Below are 18,723 nucleotides of genomic sequence, written 5' to 3'. Positions count from 1 at the left end.
CAGTAGCTAGGCTAGTATGTGGAAAGGCATGGGGTCTTTATTCATAGGACAGAACACCATTCCAAGTTGGGCAGGGCAGGTGGGATGACCTCAGTTTACAAAGAAGCAAGCTGAGGTTCTGAGTGGTGTGATGACTCCCCAGGGCTCTTGGTGTGATCAGCAAGGGGAAAGCAGAATGGGCCCCGATGGGTGGGCCCTCTTCCTAGACAGCTCTGTGCTGGCAGCTGCTCTGGGATTGTGTTTGAGGTCTGGTTTGTTCCTGTGATGAGATGAACTGTGGTAGGTTAAATCCATATAATGTAAACCATAAAATAATAGAGTTAATAAGCCAACAAAAGAGATAAAATACAATTAAAAATTCTCAAGTAATCCAAAAGAAGGTAGAAAAAGAGCAAAGGGTGACAAAGAACAGATGAGAGAACCAGAAAACAAATAAGCTGATAAAATGAAACCTAACTCTGTCAATCACAGTAAAGGAAAATGGTCTAAACAGCCCAGTTAAGGGACTTCCCTGGTGATCCAGAGATTAAAACTCCCCACTTCCGCCCCAGGGGACATGAGTTCGACCCCTGGTCAAGGAACTAATATCCTGCATGCCACACATGGCCAAAAAATATAAAATGAACAACCCAATTAAAAGGCTGAGATTGTCAGAATGGATAAAAAAAGTAAGACCCAATTATATGCTGCCCATAAGAAATGTACTTTAACTACAAAGACTCTTAACAGGGTAAAAACGAAAAGATGGGAAAAAATACACCTTGTTTATGCTTGTCAAAAGAAAGCTGGGAGGGCTGTGATAAAATCAGATAAATTTGATTGCAGAGCAGAAAATATTACGAGAGATAAAAAAAAGGTCAATTCATAATTACATGATTAATTGAGGAGAGACCAACTCTAAATGTTCACGTACCCAATAAGACAGCTTCTAAATACATAAAACAAAAATGGATACAACTGTAAGAAAAAACAATCAATCACAGTTTTAGTCAGAGATTTCAATACTACTCTGAATAATTGATAAAACAAGCAGGTAAATAATCAGCCAGAATTAAACTGGAACAACCCTATCAACCAACTTGACATTTATAGAATATTCCACCTAACATTAGGAGGATACATAGTCTTAAGATCATATTCTTGGCCATAAAACAAGTCTTGATAAAAAGGATTCAAGTCATACAAGATATGTTTTCTGATCACAGTGGAATTATATTAGAAATCATTAACAAGAAGTTCCTTGGAAAATTCATAAATATTTAGAAAATGAGTAACACACCTCTGGATCAAACAATAATTAGGAACTATTTTGAGCTGAATGGAAACGCAATGCATCAGAATTTGTGGGACATCTCTATTAGAGAAATTCATAGCACTAAATATCTATTAAAAAAAAAAAAAAGATGTCATGACCTCAGCTTCCACCTGAAACCAAAGTATACAGAAGAAAATAATAAAGATCAGTGCAGAAACTCATGAAATAGAAAACAGAAAAACAGAATTGATGAAAGCAAAAACTGCTTCTTGAGAAAATCAACAAAGTTGATAAACCTCTAGCCAGACTGGTCAGGAAAAAAGAAAATACAAATCACCAGTATTAGGAATGAAAGATTCTACATCACAACAGATTCTACAGACCATAAAAGAATAATAAGGGAATATTAGGAACAACATTTCGCAAATAAATTCAATAACTCAGTTGAAATGGAAAATACATGGAAACAAAGACAAATTATCAAAGCACACTTGAGAGACAGATAAATGTATAACACTTTAGGTTGAATTTATAACATCTTAACTTCAATGGCATACATTAACTCCTCCTATTCAATTCCACGTCCCCCTTTAAGTTGGTATTGTTACAAATACATCTTTATATATTGCATGCATATTAACACATTCATAATTATGTTTTTATGCATCTATGTTTTAAACCATATAGGAAATAAAGAGGCGTTACATACCCAAAATATAATACTAGCTTTTATTTTACTGTGTAGTTACCTTTATCAGTGAACTTTTTTTCTTTATATGACTTTGAGTTGCCAGTGACTTTTGGTTTTAGTCAGAATGACTCCCCTTGGGAAGCCTTGAGGGCTTCCCAGGTGGCTCACTGGTGGAAGAATCCGCCTGCCAATGCAGGAGACGCCAGTTCAGTCCCTGAGAAAGCAAGATCCCCTGGAGGAGGAAATGTAACGCACTCCAGTATTCTTGCCTTGAGAATCCTATGGACAGAGGTGCCTGGTGGGCCACAGTCCCACAGGGTCGCAGAGCCAGACACGACTGAGCGACTGAGCATACCTGCACAGCGTTTCTTGTAGGGCAGGTCTACTAACAACCATAGCTTCTGTTTATCCGGGAATGTCTGAACCTCTCTACAACAATTTTTATGGATATAGAATTACTGGTTGACAGCATTTTTTGTTTTCCTGTCAGTTCTTTAAACGTATCATCCTACTGGCTTCTGGCCTTCATGGTTTCTGATGATAAATCAACTCTTAATCTTAGGATGTTAATTGTAATCACCATGGTAACCAATAAAAAATAAGTAGGAAATATACAGAAAAGGAAATGGAAAGGAAATCAAAATAGTACATACTAGGAGAAAAATCAAACACAAAAGAATGCAGTGCTGGGACGACTGAGGAACCAAAAAGATGACAATATAGGAAACAGCACTATGGCAGACGTCAGTCCCTGATATCAGTAGTCACTTTAAATGGAAAGAGACTAAACTCACTAATTAAAGGACAGAGACTGGTGACAGTGCACAATTTATGAATGAATTTATGCCACTCAACTATATGTTTCAAATTATTAAAATGGTAAATTTTATGTATATTTTATCACTCACCAAAAAAAGCAGAATGGATTTTTAAATGATCTAGCAAGATTTGAATAAACATTTCCCCAAAGAAGATATGCAAATGGCCAAGTAAGTACATAAAAAGATGTTCAGCAGCAGTAATCATTCAGCTCAGTTCAGTTCAGTCGCTCAGTCGTGTCTGACTCTTTGCATCCCATGGACTGCAGCACGCCAGTCTTCCCTGTCCATCTCCAACTTCCGGAGCTTGCTCAAACACATGTCCATTGAGTCAGTGATGCCATCCAACCATCTCATCCTCTGTCGTCCCTTTCTCCTCCTGCCTTCTCAATCTTTCCCAGCATCAGGGTCTTTCCCAATAAGTCAGTGGCATCAGGTGGCCAGAGTATTGGAGCTTCAGCTTCAGCATCAGTCCTTCCAATGACTATTCAGGATTGAGTTCCTATAGGATGGACTGGTTGGATCTCCTCGCAGTCCAAGGGACTCTCAAGAGTCTTCTTCAACACCACAGTTCAAAAGCATCAGTTCTTTGGTGCTCAGCTTTCCTTATGGTCCCAATCTCACATCCATACATACTACTGGAAAAAACATCGCTTTGACTATATGAAACTTGGTCAGCAAAGTAACGTCTCTGCTTTTTTCATAAGCTGTCTAGGTTGGTCATAACTTTTCTTCCAAGAAGCAAGCGTCTTTTAATTTCATGGCTGCAGTCACCATCTGCAGTGATTCTGGAGCCCAAGAAGATAAAGCCTGTCACTGTTTCCGTTGTTTCCCCATCTATTTGCCATGAAGGAATGGACCTGATGCCATGATCTCAGTTTTCTGAATGTTGAGCTTTAAGCCAACCTTTTCACTCTCTCACTTTCGTCAAGAGGCTCTTTAGCCCCTCTTCACTTTCTGCCATAAGGGTGTTGTCATTTGCATATCTGAGGTAATTGATATTTCTCCCTGCAATCTTTTTTTTTTTTTGTCATGCATTCCATTTCTTTGGGGAATAAGGTAAACCTCAGATTACAGAACCAAGGCAGATAATTTTGCAGAATTACAATGAAACCAGTCACAATTCAACTGGGTTAGATTTCAACGCAGAGATGATGGTGTTCCTCCAAACAGTCTTCAACCTGGGAAGCTGACACTCCTCCAGGATGTGGACAGACCGTAAATACACTTCCTCCTACTTTGAGCTGCTGAGAGAGAAGTCCTCCCCTGATGGACCAGCACTATTTCTTTTTCGCTGCTCTTTTCCCTTCTCCTTTCCTTGGCTTCTCCTTTCCACGAAGTTTCTTTAGACGCAGCTGCTCATCCTTGAAGTCCTGATGTTCGTCTCTGTAGAGGCCAAGAAAACGTAGTATCCCCATGAGTGCAAAGTAAGTGTTGTGATTTGGATACCAGTCATAAGTCTCCTTCCTCTTGGCCAAAGGCTGCTCACTGAACAGCTTCACCACTTTCATGGATTTGGAATCAGTAGGCCTGGCAACCTCACCAAATAGCCGGGCACTCAGACGACTCATGCGCAAGGCATATTCTGAAAGTGAAGACATTTCTTGAGCAGCAAGGAATAAGAGGCCCTAGGACTTTTCAGGATCCTCGTGTGTCCCTTTATGGAAACTTTCAACTTTATCTACTTGTGACCTTCTCTCCTGTGAGCCCTTTTCCCCTCTCTGCAATCTTGATTCCAACTTGTGCTTCATCCAATCTGGCATTTTGCATGATGTACTCTGCAGGTAAGTTAAATAAGCAGGGTGACAATATACAGCCTTGAAGTACTCCTTTCCCTATTTGGAATCAACTTATTGTCCCATATCCGGTTCTAACTGTTGCTTCTTGACCTGCATACAGATTTCTCAGGATGCAGGTCAGGTGGTCTGGTATGCCCCATCTCTTGAAGGATTTTCCAGTTTGTTGTGATCCACATAGTCAAAGGCTTTGGTGCAGTCAATGAAGCAAAAGATGTTTTTTTCTGGAATTCTCTTGCTTTTTCTATGATCCAACAGATGGTGGCAATTTGATCTCTGGTTCCTCTGCCTTTTCTAAATCCAGCTTGAACATCTGGAATTTCTCAGTTCATGTACTGTTGAAGCCTGGTTTGGAGAATTTTGAGCATTAATTTGCTAGCATGTGAAATGAGTACAATTGTGTGGTAGTTTGAACATTCTTTGGCATTGCCTTTCTTTGGGATTGGAATGAAAAGAGGTGGGGAAGGATCCAAGTATATGCTGCTGTCAAGAGACTTACTTTAGACCCAGAGACACAAATAAGTTGAAAGTGAAAGAATGGAAAGATATTCTATGTAAAGAATAATCAAAAGAGACCTAGGGTGGCTATATTCATATCACAAAATAGATTTTACATCAAAAACTGTTACTAGAGACAAAGGAGGACATTTTATATTGATACCAAGGTCAATCTATGAAGAAGCTTTAACAGTTATGTATACTGTGAACAGGGCTCCCCAGGTGACACCAGTGGTAAAGAACGTGCCTGCCAGTGCAGGAGACATAAGAGACATGGGTTCGATTCCTGTGTCGGGAAGATCTCCTGGAGGAGGGCATGGCAACCCACTCCAGCATTCTTGCCTGGAGAATCCCATGGACAGAGGAGCCTGGTGGGCTATAGTCCACAGGCTTGGAGAGAGTCAGACACGACTGAGGCAACTTAGCATGCACGCATACACCAACAACAGAGTCCCAAGATATATGAAGCAAACATTGACAGAATTGAAGGGAGAAACAGACAGCTCTACACTAACAGTTGGAGACTTCAGTACCTTAACTTCAATAATGGGAAGAATGTCCTATACAGTTAGCAAAAACTAGACCGGGACATGACTGTGGCTCAGATCATGAGTTCCTTATTGCCAAATTCAGACTTAAATTGAAGAAAGTAGGGAAAATCACTAGACTATTCAGGTATGATCTAAATCAAATCACTTATGATTATACAGTGGAAGTGAGAAATAGGTTTAAGGGGCTAGATCTGATAGACAGAGTGCCTGATGAACTATGGACAGAGGTTCGTGACATTGTACAGGAGGCAGAGATCAAGAACCTCCATCCATCCTCAAGGAAAAGAAATGTGAAAAAGAAAAATGGCTGTCTGAGGAGGCCTTATAAATAGCTGTGAAAAGAAGAGAAGAGAAAAGCAAAGGAGAAAAGGAAAGATATACCCGTCTGAATGCAGAGTTCCAAAGAATAGCAAGAAGAGATAAGAAAGCCTTCCTCAGTGATCAATGCAAAGAAATAGAGGAAAACAATAGAATGGGAAAGACTAGAGATCTCTTCAAGAAAATCAGAGATACCAAGGGAACACTTCATGCAAAGATGGGTTCGATAAAGGACAGAAATGGTATGGACCTAACAGAAGCAGAAGATATTAAGAAGAGGTGGCAAGAATACACAGAAGAACTATACAAAAAAGATCTTCATGACCCAGATAATCACAATGGTGTGATTACTCACCTAGAGCCAGACATCCTGGAATGTCAAGTCAAGTGGGCCTTAGGAAGCATCACTATGAACAAAGCTAGTGGAGGTGATGGAATTCCTGTTGATCTATTTCAAATCCTAAAATATGATGCTGTGAAAGTGCTGCACTCAATATGCCAGCAAATTTGGAAAACTCAGCAGTGGCCACAGGACTGGAAAAGGTCAGTTTTCATTCCAATCCCAAAGAAAGGCAATGCCAAAGGATGCTCAAACTATCGCACAATTGCACTCATCTCACATGCTAGTCAAGTAATGCTCAAAATTCTCCAAGCCAGGCTTCATCAGTATGTGAACTGAGAATGTCCAAATGTTCAATCTGGTTTTAGAAAAGGCAGAGGAACCAGAGATCAAATTGCCAACATCTGGATCATTGAAAAAGCAAGAGAGTTCCAGAAAAATATTTCTACTTTATTGACTATGCCAAAGCCTTTGACTCTGTGGATCATCACAATAAACTGTGGAAAATTCTGAAAGAGGTGGGAATACCAGACCACCTGACCTGCCTCTTGAGAAACCTATATGCAGGTCAGGAAGCAACAGTTAGAACTGGACATGGAACAACAAACTGTTTCCAAATAGGAAAAGGAGTACTTCACTGCTGTATACTGTCACCCTGCTTATTTAACTTATATGCAGAATACATCATGAGAAATGCTGGGCTGGAGGAAGCACAAGCTGGAATCAAGATTGCCAGGAGAAATATCAATAACCTCAGATATGTAGATGATACCACCCTTATGGCAGAAAGTGAAGAGGAACTAAAGAACCTCTTGATGAAAGTGAAAGAGGAGAGTGAAAAAGTTGGCTTAAAGCTCAACATTCAGAAAACTAAGATCATGGCATCTGGTCCCATCACTTCATGGCAAGTAGATGGTGAAACAGTGGAAACAGTGTCAGACTTTATTTTTTGGGGCTCCAAAATCACTGCAGATGGTGACTGCAGCCATGAAATTAAAAAACGCTTACTCCTTGGAAGAAAAGTTATGACCAACCTAGACAGCATATTAAAAAGCAGAGACATTACTTTGCCAACAGAGGTCTGTCTAGTCAAAGCTATGTTTTTTCCAGTGGTCATGTATGGATGTGAGAGTTGGACTATAAAGAAAGCTGAGTGCCGAAGAATTGATGCTTTTGAACTGTGGTGTTGGAGAAGACTCTTCAGAGTTTCTTGTATTGCAAGGAGATCCAACCAGTCCATCCTAAAGGAAATCAATCCTGAATGTTCATTGGAAGGACTGATGTTGAAGCTGAAACTCCAATATTTTGGCCACCTGATGCGAAGAGCTGACTCATTTGAAAAGACCCTGACGCTGGGAAAGATTGAAGGCGGGAGGAGAAGGGGATGACAGATGATGAGATGATTGGATGGCATCACCGACTCAACAGACCTGCGTTTGAGTAAACCCTGAGAGTTGGTGATGGACAGGGAGGCCTGGCGTGCTGCAGTCCATGGGTCGCAGAGTCAGACATGATTAAGCGACTGAAATGATCCTATACAGAAAACCAATTAGGAAATAGAGTACTTGAAAAACATTATAGGGCTTCTTTGGTGGCCCAGAGGTTAAGAATCCTCCTTGCAATGCAGTGGATACTGGTTTGATCCCTAGACCAGGAAGATCCCACATGTCTCGGAGCAACTAAGCCCATGTGCCACACTAGTGAATGCACACACTCTAGAGCCCTTGAGCCACAACAACTGAAACTTGTATGCTTAGAGTTCATGCTCTGCAACAAGAGAAGCCACTGCAACAAGAAGCCCACACAGAGCAACTAGAGAGTAGCTCCCGCTTGCCATAACTACAGAAAAGTCCCCGTACAGCAACAAAGACCCAGTGTAGTAAAACATAAAACTAACTGAATTTAAAAAAAACCCACTATAAATCAACTAGACCTTACAGACATGCATACAGAACACTTCTTCCAAAGAATATGCATTGTTCTCAAGTACACACGGAGCTTTCTCCTGGATAGATCATATGTTAGGCCTCAAAACAAATTTTAACAAATTTTAAAACCTAACAAAGAAAGACTCAGAATCTGATGGCTTCACTGATGAATTATACCAAAAATCTAAAGGAGAATCAACGTCAGTCCCTCTCAAACTCTTCCAAAAACTTGAATAAAAGGGAACACTTCCTAATTCATTCTAACTTAGCATTGCCCTCTTACCAAAGCCCCCTTGTGGCTCAGCTGGTAAAGAATCCTCCTGCAATGGGGGAGACCTGGGTTCGATCCCTGGGTTGGGAAGATGCCCTGGAGAAGGGAAAGGCTACCCACTCCAGTATTCTGGCTTAGAGAATTCCATGGACTGTATAGTCCATGGGTTTGCAAAGAGTCAGACACAACTGAGCAACTTTCACTTTACTTCAGTTCACTAACCAAAGTCAGACAAACAAATAAAACTACAGATCAATATCTCATTAATATAGATGTAAGGCAATAAAAGAACTCTGAATAAATTTAAGAGAACTGAAATCATACAAAGTATGTTCTCTGAATGCAGTGGGTTGAATTTTAAACTGGAAAATTAGCAAATATGCAGATAGTAAACAACATACTCATTAAAAAACCAATGGGTTAAAGATGAAATCACTAAGGAAATTAGAAAATACTTTGAGACAAATGAAGACATATCAAAACTTACGAGATACAGTAAAAGCAGTACACGGTGGGAAATTTATAGTTGTAAATGCTTATATTAATAGAAGATCTCAGATCAACAACCTGCCTTTAAACCTTAAGGAACCAGAAAAAGAAGAGCAAATTAAAGGAAGGCAGGTAGGAAATAAGATACAGCACAAATAAATATGGGAGGTGGGGAACAACAGAGAATTGACAAAATCAAAAGTTAGTTCTTTGAAAATATAACAAAATTGACAACACTTTAGTTAGACTAAAAAAAAATACAAGATGAAAATAACTAAAAGCAGAAATGAAAAGGATTATCAGGGAAAACTATGAACTATTTTAGGCAAACAAGGTAATCTGGATGAAATTGACAAATTCCTAAATTTTATTAAAACTGATTCAAGAACAAATAGAAATTCTCAACAGACCTATAATAAGTAAGAAGATTGGATCAGTAATCAAAAACATCATGACAAAGAAATCAGGACTAGATGTCTTCATTTGTCAGTTCTACCAAATATGTGAAGAAGGAGTAACATCAATTTTATTCCAACTCTTCCAAAAACTAGAGTAAGGAAACACTTTCTGTGAGGACAACATTATCCTGATACCAAAGACAGAGAAAGATTCCATAAGAAAACTATAGACCAATATTCCTAATGAACATAGGTACAAAAATCTTCAATAAAATACTTGCAGACCAAATCCAATGGCACATTAAAAAAGATTACACACAATGACCAAATGGGATTTATCCTAGGAAGGCAAAGGGGGTTTCAACTATAGGAAAATCAATCACATAGCACATTAATAGGACAAAGGAAAACAACCACATAATCAATTCAATAGATGCATGTGACCAAAAAAAAAAAAAAAAAAATCCTTTCACGATAAAAACACAACTAGGGGCTTCTCTGGTGGTCCAGTGGTTAAGATTCCACCTTGCAACGCAGGGGACACCGTTCGATCCCTGGCCCAAGAAGATCCCGCACTGCAGAGCAGCTAAGCCTGTGCACCACAGCTGCCAGGCTCTAGAGCTCACGCCTGCAACTACTGAGCCCATGTGCCCAGAGCCCACGCTCCACAAGTCCCCACTCACCTCAACTAGAGAAAGCCCATGCAAAGCAACGAAGACCCAGCAGCCCCAAAAGCAAAAGCACTGGGACCTCCCTAGGAGTCCAGTCGTCAGGACTTGGCACGCCCAGTGCAGCGGGCACAAGTTTGATCCCTGGTGGGGGAACCAAGATCCCGCGTCACACGTTGCATGGCCAAGGCAAAAAACAAAAACACAGCAATCTACAAATAGAAGGATAGCCTTTTTAGCAAATGGTGCTGGAACCACTGGATATCTGTATGCAAAAACTAGCAACTTGAATTCATAGCTTGCAATATATACAGATTCCGGTGCATGATTCTATATGAAACTCTAGCAAACACAAACTATAGTGACAGAAAGCAGATTAGAAGGTACGAGAGTTGAGTGAGAGGGATCACAAAGAAGCACAAAGAAATCTCGGGGAGTGAGGGACAGGTCTGCTACCTTCAGTTTCCATTTGAACACATATGTCAAGACCATATTAAATTATACACTTCAGCTGCAGCTCATTTTATGTTACTTATAGCTCAATACAGTTTTAAAAATATGAAGAGTAAAGAATGCCTCAACAGGGACTTCTCTGGGGGTCCAGTGGCTAAGACTCTGTGCTCCCAAAGCAGGGGGCCCAGGTTCCATCCCTCGTAGGGGAACTAGATTCCACACGCTGCAACTAACACCTGGCATGGCCAAATAAATAAAAAATAAAAGAATGCCTCAATAAGTATGGATCAGCGCCTGTTTATTCTATAAATGAGTTAATGAGAGGTGAGTTGACTGGCCAGTGCCCAGGGATTGGGAAGGGGGAGACATACAAAGAAAACGGAACCAAGACGGCAGCAGAATCTTGTTGGCCACCATCCTGCTGCCCAGGCTTAATCTTGCCAGGCTGGCCCCAACTGCCCTGACCCCACTGCTAGCCACTCTTGTGGCTTCAACTAACCTTGGAATCAACACCTTGGAATCTCAGAGTCCCTGACTCCGAAATGTAACTGATAATACCCATCTCATAAATAAGCTTACTGAAATGACATTTATGGGGGAATGCCCTGGCAGTCCAGTGGTTAGGTCTCTGCACTTTGATTGCCGAGGGCCCAGGTTCAATCTCTGGTCGGGGAAAATAAGATCCCACAAGCTATGCATGGCAAGGTCCAAAAAAAAAAAAGCGGGGGGGGGGGGGGCGGGGGCAGATTAAACAGTAGGTAAGCGGACGCTTTAACCTCTGAGCCACCAGGGAAGCCCAAATAATAACTTGCTCCATAAATGTAAAGGACTACAAAACAATCTGACTGGTTACCTTTAAAAAATTATTTATCTGGCTGTGCTGGGTCTTATTTGCAGCATGCAGTATCTTTAGTTGCAGCATGAGAACTCTCAGTTGCAGCATATGGAACCAAGTTCCTTGACCAGGGATTGAAACCAGGCCCCTGCATCAGGGGCATGGAGTCTTAGCCACTGAACCACAGGGGAAGTCCCCTGGCTCTTCCTTACCCTGGCTCACTTATTTCTGTGCAGTTACCTGGTGTTCTGCGTGTATCTTCTGTTTTCCCACCTCCGTATCTTTGCTTCAGCTGTTCTTCCACTGTTCCCAGAGACCCATGGGCCTCTTTTGGGAGGGTGGAGCAGGGGGCTGCTCCAGGAGCAGAAGACAAGCTTCAGCGACACTGCCCAGGGGAGCGGCCCTCACCCCAAGGTCCACGGGGTGAAGGCAGAGAGAGACGCCACAGACCCCACCCCAGACATTGTGACATTACTGGCAGCCTGAGCAGGGGAGGTCTGGGACTCCGTCCACTTCAGGGTTCCTACTGGTCACCCCTTGACAGCACCAGAAACCTGACTTCAAGGTAGTTGCCTCCCTCTACCTTTCCTTCACCTTCTAAATCTCACCTACACCTGACCTACTTTCCCTTGTTCTCTAGCCTCCAGGCTTCAGCTCCATCAACAGCGAGTCAGGGATCAAAGTACCTGCCTCTGAGGGTAGATGTGAAGGTTAGGGCCCTGGCCCTTAGCCCTGTACAAGCAGATCACGGAACTGTCTGAACTGATGGGAGAGTACTTGGTACAGTGGAAAGCACTTATCAAATATTAGTTGTTATAATTGGTCCACTCAATTTTTTCAGATCAAGTTCCCTCCAAGTAAAACAAATTCCCCTCGACTCCACCCCCAAACTGCAAACATCCACAACGGCCTTTCTCCAGTTTCAACCTATCTTGGCCTTCCTTGTCTGTCTCAGACAGCCCTGCTGGAAGTGACCAGTCAGTCCTCCATGAGCTCCTGCCCTCAGGCTGGGAAAGTTCACAGGATACTGGGCTGAGAGGTCAGGGGAGTAGAACCAACTAGGGGTAGCACAACATGTGTGAATTCTGAAACAGTGCAGTGATAAATGGTGCATTTGGAGAACTGCAGAAAGTTCTATGAGGCCAGGGGGAAAAAGGGGCAAGGCAGGTGGCAGAAATGAGTCTGCAAAGGTGGGCAGGAGGCAAATCACAAAACATTTTGGGTACTCTAAGGTACTGGCTTCCCTGGTAGCTCAGTTGGTAGAGTCGGCCTGCAATTCGGGAGACCTGGTTCAATCTCTGGGTTGGGAAGATCCCCAAAGGCAGGCAACCCACTCCAGTATTCTTGTCTGGAGAATTCCATGGACAGAAGAGTCTGGTGGGCTACAGTCCATGGGGTTGCAGAGAGTTAGACAAAACTGAGTGATTTACACTCCAGGGTATTAGAACTTTACTCTGAAAGCCATGGCTGGGAGGAGAACCAGAAGTGAAGCCAGGACACTGTGGTGGATGGGGGGAGCAGGGAGTTAAGTCAGGGAGAAAATAAGTGGCCTTTGCACTTGTCAATGTGACAGTCACTAGCCATTGACAGGTGGCACCGCATGCTTTCTAGAGGGGACGCATGAACCCACAGTGACTCCACAGAACATGATTTTCTTCGGACAGGCTCAGCTCTTCCATCAGAGGGGTGAATTTAGGATTGGGATTCTGTAGGGGGGCTGCAGTAGGAGAAGATGGGCACAAGAAAGACTAAATAAATAACGGTGAATGCACGAGTGAGGAAGTGATGGACAGTGGGGTAGACTCGGCACCGGCTGGACAGTGTTTGGTGTCCAGAGTGGGATAACCATTAAAAAAAAAAAGATGTTTTCATGTCCACAGAGTTGGAACAGCTGGTTCTTTGCAGCATGGCCAGAGATGCGTATTCTCTGCTTCAGGTTTCAGACTCCAATACTGGTGAAAAGTCCCTCCCCACTGCGTCTATTTCCCAACCTGCAAAGTGAGAGGACTAGACTAGATGACTCCCTAATATCCTTCCACCCCACCGCACAATGACTCACCACTGTTGCCTTATTTTTATCCTTGTCTCACCCACCCAAGTGTTATGACTACCCATACACTTGCTCTCAGTACATGTTCATTGAGTTCCTGGCGGTCTGTCACACAGACACTTGGCCGTGTATTGGCGTATTGTCAGTGCCCGGCCTGCTGGCTGAGTGATGATGATTCCACAAGGAAGTCCTCAGATGCAAATTCATTCGCCACTTCCTGACTTCAGTTTCTCCTAGCTCCGATCCAACTTACACACTAAAGTGACCAGGAGAAAGTACTACTGAGTGGGTGAGAAGGCAGTTTCTGGGATCAGACCCCTTGGGTTTGACTACAGTTATTCCATGTATTACTTGTGTGACCCTGTATATATTAGTTGGCTTCTGTATTTTCTCCTAAAAGCTTTGACTCATTTTACACATTTGTGTAAAGCTATAAAATTAAGAGACGCTTGCTCCTTGGAAGAAAAGCTATGACAAACCTAGACAGCATATTAAAAAGCAGAGACATTACTGTGTCAACAAAGGTCTGTAGTGTCAAAACTATGGTTTTTCCAGTAGTCATGTATGGATGTGAGAGTTGGACCATAAAGAAACCTGGGCACCAAAGAATTGATGCTTTTGAACTGCAGTGTTGGAAAAGACTCTTGAGAGTCCCTTGGACTGCAAGGAAATCAAACCCATCAACCCTAAAGGAAATCAGTCCTAAATATTCATTGGAAGGACTGATGCTGAAGCTGAAACTCCAATCCTTTGGCCACCAGATGCAAAGGACTGATTCACTGGAAAAAACCCTGATGCTGGGAAAGATTGAAGGCAGGAGGAGAAGGGGACGACAGAGGATGAGATGGTTGGATGGCACCACCGACTCAATGGACATGAGTTTGAGCAAGCTCTTGGAGTTGGTGATGGACAGGGAAGCCTGGAATGCTGCAGTCCATGGGGTTGCAAAGAGTCGGATACAACTGAGTGACTGAACTGACTGACACATTTGTGAGTTTATGTTCATTGGATGGTGTGAGGTAGGGATCTAAATTTGTTTTTTTTCCCACGTGGTTAGCCAATTATTCCAACACCATTTACTGAAGGACTAATCCTTTTCCTACTCAGGTGCATGCTTTCTCTGGCTCTCACTATATTCCCACATACACATATAGGTCTGTTTCTATTTAGTTTCCTAATCTACTCCTCTGTCTGGTTATTCCCATTTATCACATTCTTTCAGTTATTGTACCTTAATATTAAGTCTTGATACTGACAGAACACAGGGCTTCCCTATAGTTCTGTTTTTCCTTGTAGTTTTCCAAAACTATCTCAGATATCCTCACTTTACATTGTGATTGTTAGAATTCATTTGTCCAGTTCTTTTAAAAAGCAGTTTGCCTAAAAAAAGCCAGAGCTACCATACATGACCCTGCAATTCCACTCCTGGGCATGTATCTGGAGAAGAGCACGATCCGGAAGGATACGTGCACCCTGATGCTCGTCCCAGCGCTGTTTACAACAGACAAGACATGGAAGCAACCTCGATGTCCATCGACAGAGGAAGGGATAAAGAAGATGCAGTACATACAGAAAACGGGTACTACTCAGTCATTGTAGAGAATGAAATAATGCCATCTCTAGCAACACGGATGCACCCAGAGGCTGCCAGGCTGAGTGAAGTCAGTCAGAGAAGGAGAAATAGCGAATGATATCCTTTATGTGTGGACTCTAAAAAGAAATGATTCAAAGGAACGTACGAAACATAAACAGACTCACAGACTTAGAGAATGAACTTACAGTTGCCAGGGGGGAGGGTGGGGCAGGGGATAGTTAGGGAGTTGGGAATGAACAGGTACGCACTGCTATATTTAAAACGAGTAAGCAACAAGGATCTACTGTAGAGCACGTGGAACTCGACCCAGTGCTTTGTGGCAGCCTGGATGGGAGGGGAGTTTGGGGGAGAATGGATACGTGTATGCATGGCTGAGTCACTCTGCTGTTCACCTGAAACTATCACTGTTAATCGGCTATACCCCAACACAAAATAAAAAGCTACACAAAAAAAGAACTGTCCCTAGGCCTCCATTTCCTTTACCATACACAGGTGATGATCAAAGCTATGTGCAAGGACAGCAAAGACGAAACGTTAACGCAGTGAACACACCACCAGGCAGGAAGGCCTGGAACGCAACCCAGGAGCATCCGTAGATGGCAGTGTCATCTTCCCCAAATGCCCAACCCCACGCGGTCACTGCCGTTTTAAAACCTTTGTTGGCTTCCCAGTCATGCGGAGGAAAGTTCAAAGCGTCAGCCAACCCAGCTGACCCCAGATGACCTTTCCAATGGCGCTCCCCCACCCTCCACTGCTCTCACATTCCAGCCCCAGAAAATGCTCCGTGACCCTAGTGCCGTTTCCTTGCACACGCTGTCCTCTTGGTGAGAATGCCGCCACCCCTCACGAGCCCTGACTGTGGCTCTTCTGGGATGGAGTCGGCCGCTCTCTCTGCCTTCCACTGCATCTGTCACTTTGCACTGTGACTGTGTCTCATTTAGTGAACTCAGCACAGCCCTCAGCATTTCCCAAACAGGTGTTCACTCTCAGCCACTATCTAACGACCACATATCAACGCTGGTGTCACATACGTTCCTGATTGCTTAATTCTTTTTATTTAATGAATTTATTTGGCTGTACCTGGTCTCAGTTGTGGCATATGGGATCTTAGTTCCATGACCAGGGATCGAACCCATGCACCCTGCACTGGGAGCATGGAGTCCCAGCCACTGGGCCGCCAGAGAAGTCCTCGCTCATTCACTTATTTAATGCGGTGACGGCCCCACAAAGTAGACCTCTCCCCCACTGAATAGGAAAAAATGGGGACGGTAACTTATCCGAGATCACAGAGCTTGTCAACAGCTGAACTGAGGTCTCCCCCTGGTCTAATTCCAACGCTCACACTTCCTATCATAGCTAACAGCCTTCCCTCTCGTCTCTCTCCTCTGAATCTCTCACTCATCCCATGCTTCCAAGGCCCTCCTGCCCAAGCTCTCTCCATCAGCCTCTCTTACCCTACCCCCCAAAAGCTTACCTCCCTAGGCTGTCACCTCTTCCACTGCACACCATGTCACCCAAGCGCTGTCTCTGCAGGAACTGCGTGTGCTGGGTTGAGCACATTCCTGGTATTCAGGCACAGAACATGGAGCCTCGTGGCTGCATCTGCAGATGCTGAGGTATCTCCTTAGCTGGGTGTCACAAGACCAAGGAGATACTTTTCACATCTCAAATGTGTCTGAAACCAGAAAGCAAACAATTCCATGGTTTATAGCAACAGAGTTTCTTGGGCACAATTACCAGGTCTCCAGAAAGAATGGGAGCTAGCCTGACTGGGGTTTGGGCAGGAATTCTGCCAACTCAATCTGGCTTGGATGGTCAAAGCTGCTACCTCACAATAACAAAGCACGCAGGAAGTGTGAAGCGCTGGGCAGCACTATCCCCAGTGCTGGTTCCAGCAATGTCAGAGCTGCATTTGCGTTCTTCGGGCTGATTTCCTCTCATCACTCGTGCTCAAGGTTTGGGGGCCTCCTGAGATTTCTCTCTTGCTTGCCCTCTTGCTCCAAGTCCTGCATGCTATTAGGAGACTGGGCTGGAGTAAAATAATCCCAAAGTTAGTTACTTACCCTGAAAAAAGTGAACAGTCAATGGGGACAGGTCACCTTTAGAATGGCCCATCATGGGACTTCCCTGGTGACCCACTAGTTAAGAATCCACCTCCAGGGTACCCAGGTTTGATCCCTGGTCAGGGAACTAAGATCCCACATACTGCAGGGCAGTGCACAAGCGCACATGCTACAACAAAGATTCCATTATGTCAGAACCAAGACCTGCTGCAGCCAAATAAAACAGAAAGAAAAAGATCTGACGTGGGCAAGTGGAGCATTTCCCCAGATCCCAAGTAGAGGTGGCCATTTGGTGGTTTCCTGTATATATCGCTTGCATCAGTGTTCATAGTTCATACCCTCATTGCACACACTAAATCTGGCAAAACAAAGGCTCCTTTGATAGGGGAAGGGAGGGTGATCATCATGGGATAAAAAAGGCCTACAGAATCAGAATTTGAGGAGGAAAGGGTACCCTGATCAGTTGTTAGGAAATTTGCCCTGTGGTTGAATGAAGACATCAGACTACAATTGTTTAGCAACCAAATGACTGGCTACCCACACAGATAGCTGGTGCACTCAGGTAACTTGGTTTGACATTTATCATCATATAAATGGGCCAACTGGCATCCAGGCACCTACATCTCAGTCTCTCACGAGTTAGATTCATGTGAGTCTTGTCCTGGTAGTGACTCTCTGGTCACACAGACATCAAGTTTCTTGGCTTACAAACCTTGGCCAGTGGTGATGCTACCAGAGTTCCAGAGAGGCCAGCTGTCCTCAGTAGCTAAACGTGTTTATCTGATGGTGGCACACTGCTTATTCTTGCGTCTCCAGCCCTTGCTCCACTTCCAGGCCCACCCTCTGCGTCTGCATGACCTGGCATCACCACAAGCTTCTGGGCAGCTCCCTTCCAATCTCTCCTGCTGCCTCCTCAAACATGGCTGGTTCTACAAGACTGCCCTACTCAGGATCACTTCACATGTCTGCAGCCAAACTCCCTGACCTGGGTTTTGGGGGTTTTCCCTAATTTGGTCTTGTCACACTTTATTTTTCATTACAGCCCCCTAATGCCCATCATCTATCTTTGGCCTAGTGGACAAAGTTCACTTCATGTTGCTCTCTCCCTGGCGACACCGTCTGTTCTCTCCAAGTTCAACCAGCGTGCATCTTCAAAACACTGTTTCAGCCCTCCCTGACTCCACCACACCCAACTCCTGCTTCCACACAGGAGAGCACCTCTGGGTGTGGCTCACCTCTGTTTCCTCACGCCCCTTAGAACATCTGCTGCGGACTCCCTGGCACTGACCCCCTCTGCCTGTCCAGGCTTCATTTCATTCCTCACTTGAATTTCCTCAACAGCAAATCTTCCATGGGGCTACCTCTGATCTCTGGGGCAACTCTCAAGAATCCAGCAGAGGAGGGAGGGGGGATCAAAATGAGACTGATGAGAAGGACTCAAGGAAAACTTCTAGAAAGAAGAGACCAGACATTAAGCAGGGATGTGTGAGAAATACTGGTTTTTATTGATTGGCACAATAATACAACCTACAATTCCAATGCCCTTCCCTCCCACACAGTTCAAGTGGAAAGAAAACTGATTAACACATAGAAAGGAACAGCACACTCACAGGTTAAAGCATTTGTTTTTACAAAAGGAGTGGGATGGAGGGTGGGATTTTAGGGTTAATACCAGGGCTCCATCTAGACTATGGGGGAGGGCTTTGC

The sequence above is a fragment of the Budorcas taxicolor genome, chromosome 11, assembly GCF_023091745.1.
Source record: "Budorcas taxicolor isolate Tak-1 chromosome 11, Takin1.1, whole genome shotgun sequence".
NCBI classification, from domain to species: Eukaryota; Metazoa; Chordata; class Mammalia; order Artiodactyla; family Bovidae; genus Budorcas; species Budorcas taxicolor.
The sequence above is the reverse complement of the archived record's forward strand: the minus strand, read 5'-3'. Positions refer to the sequence as shown.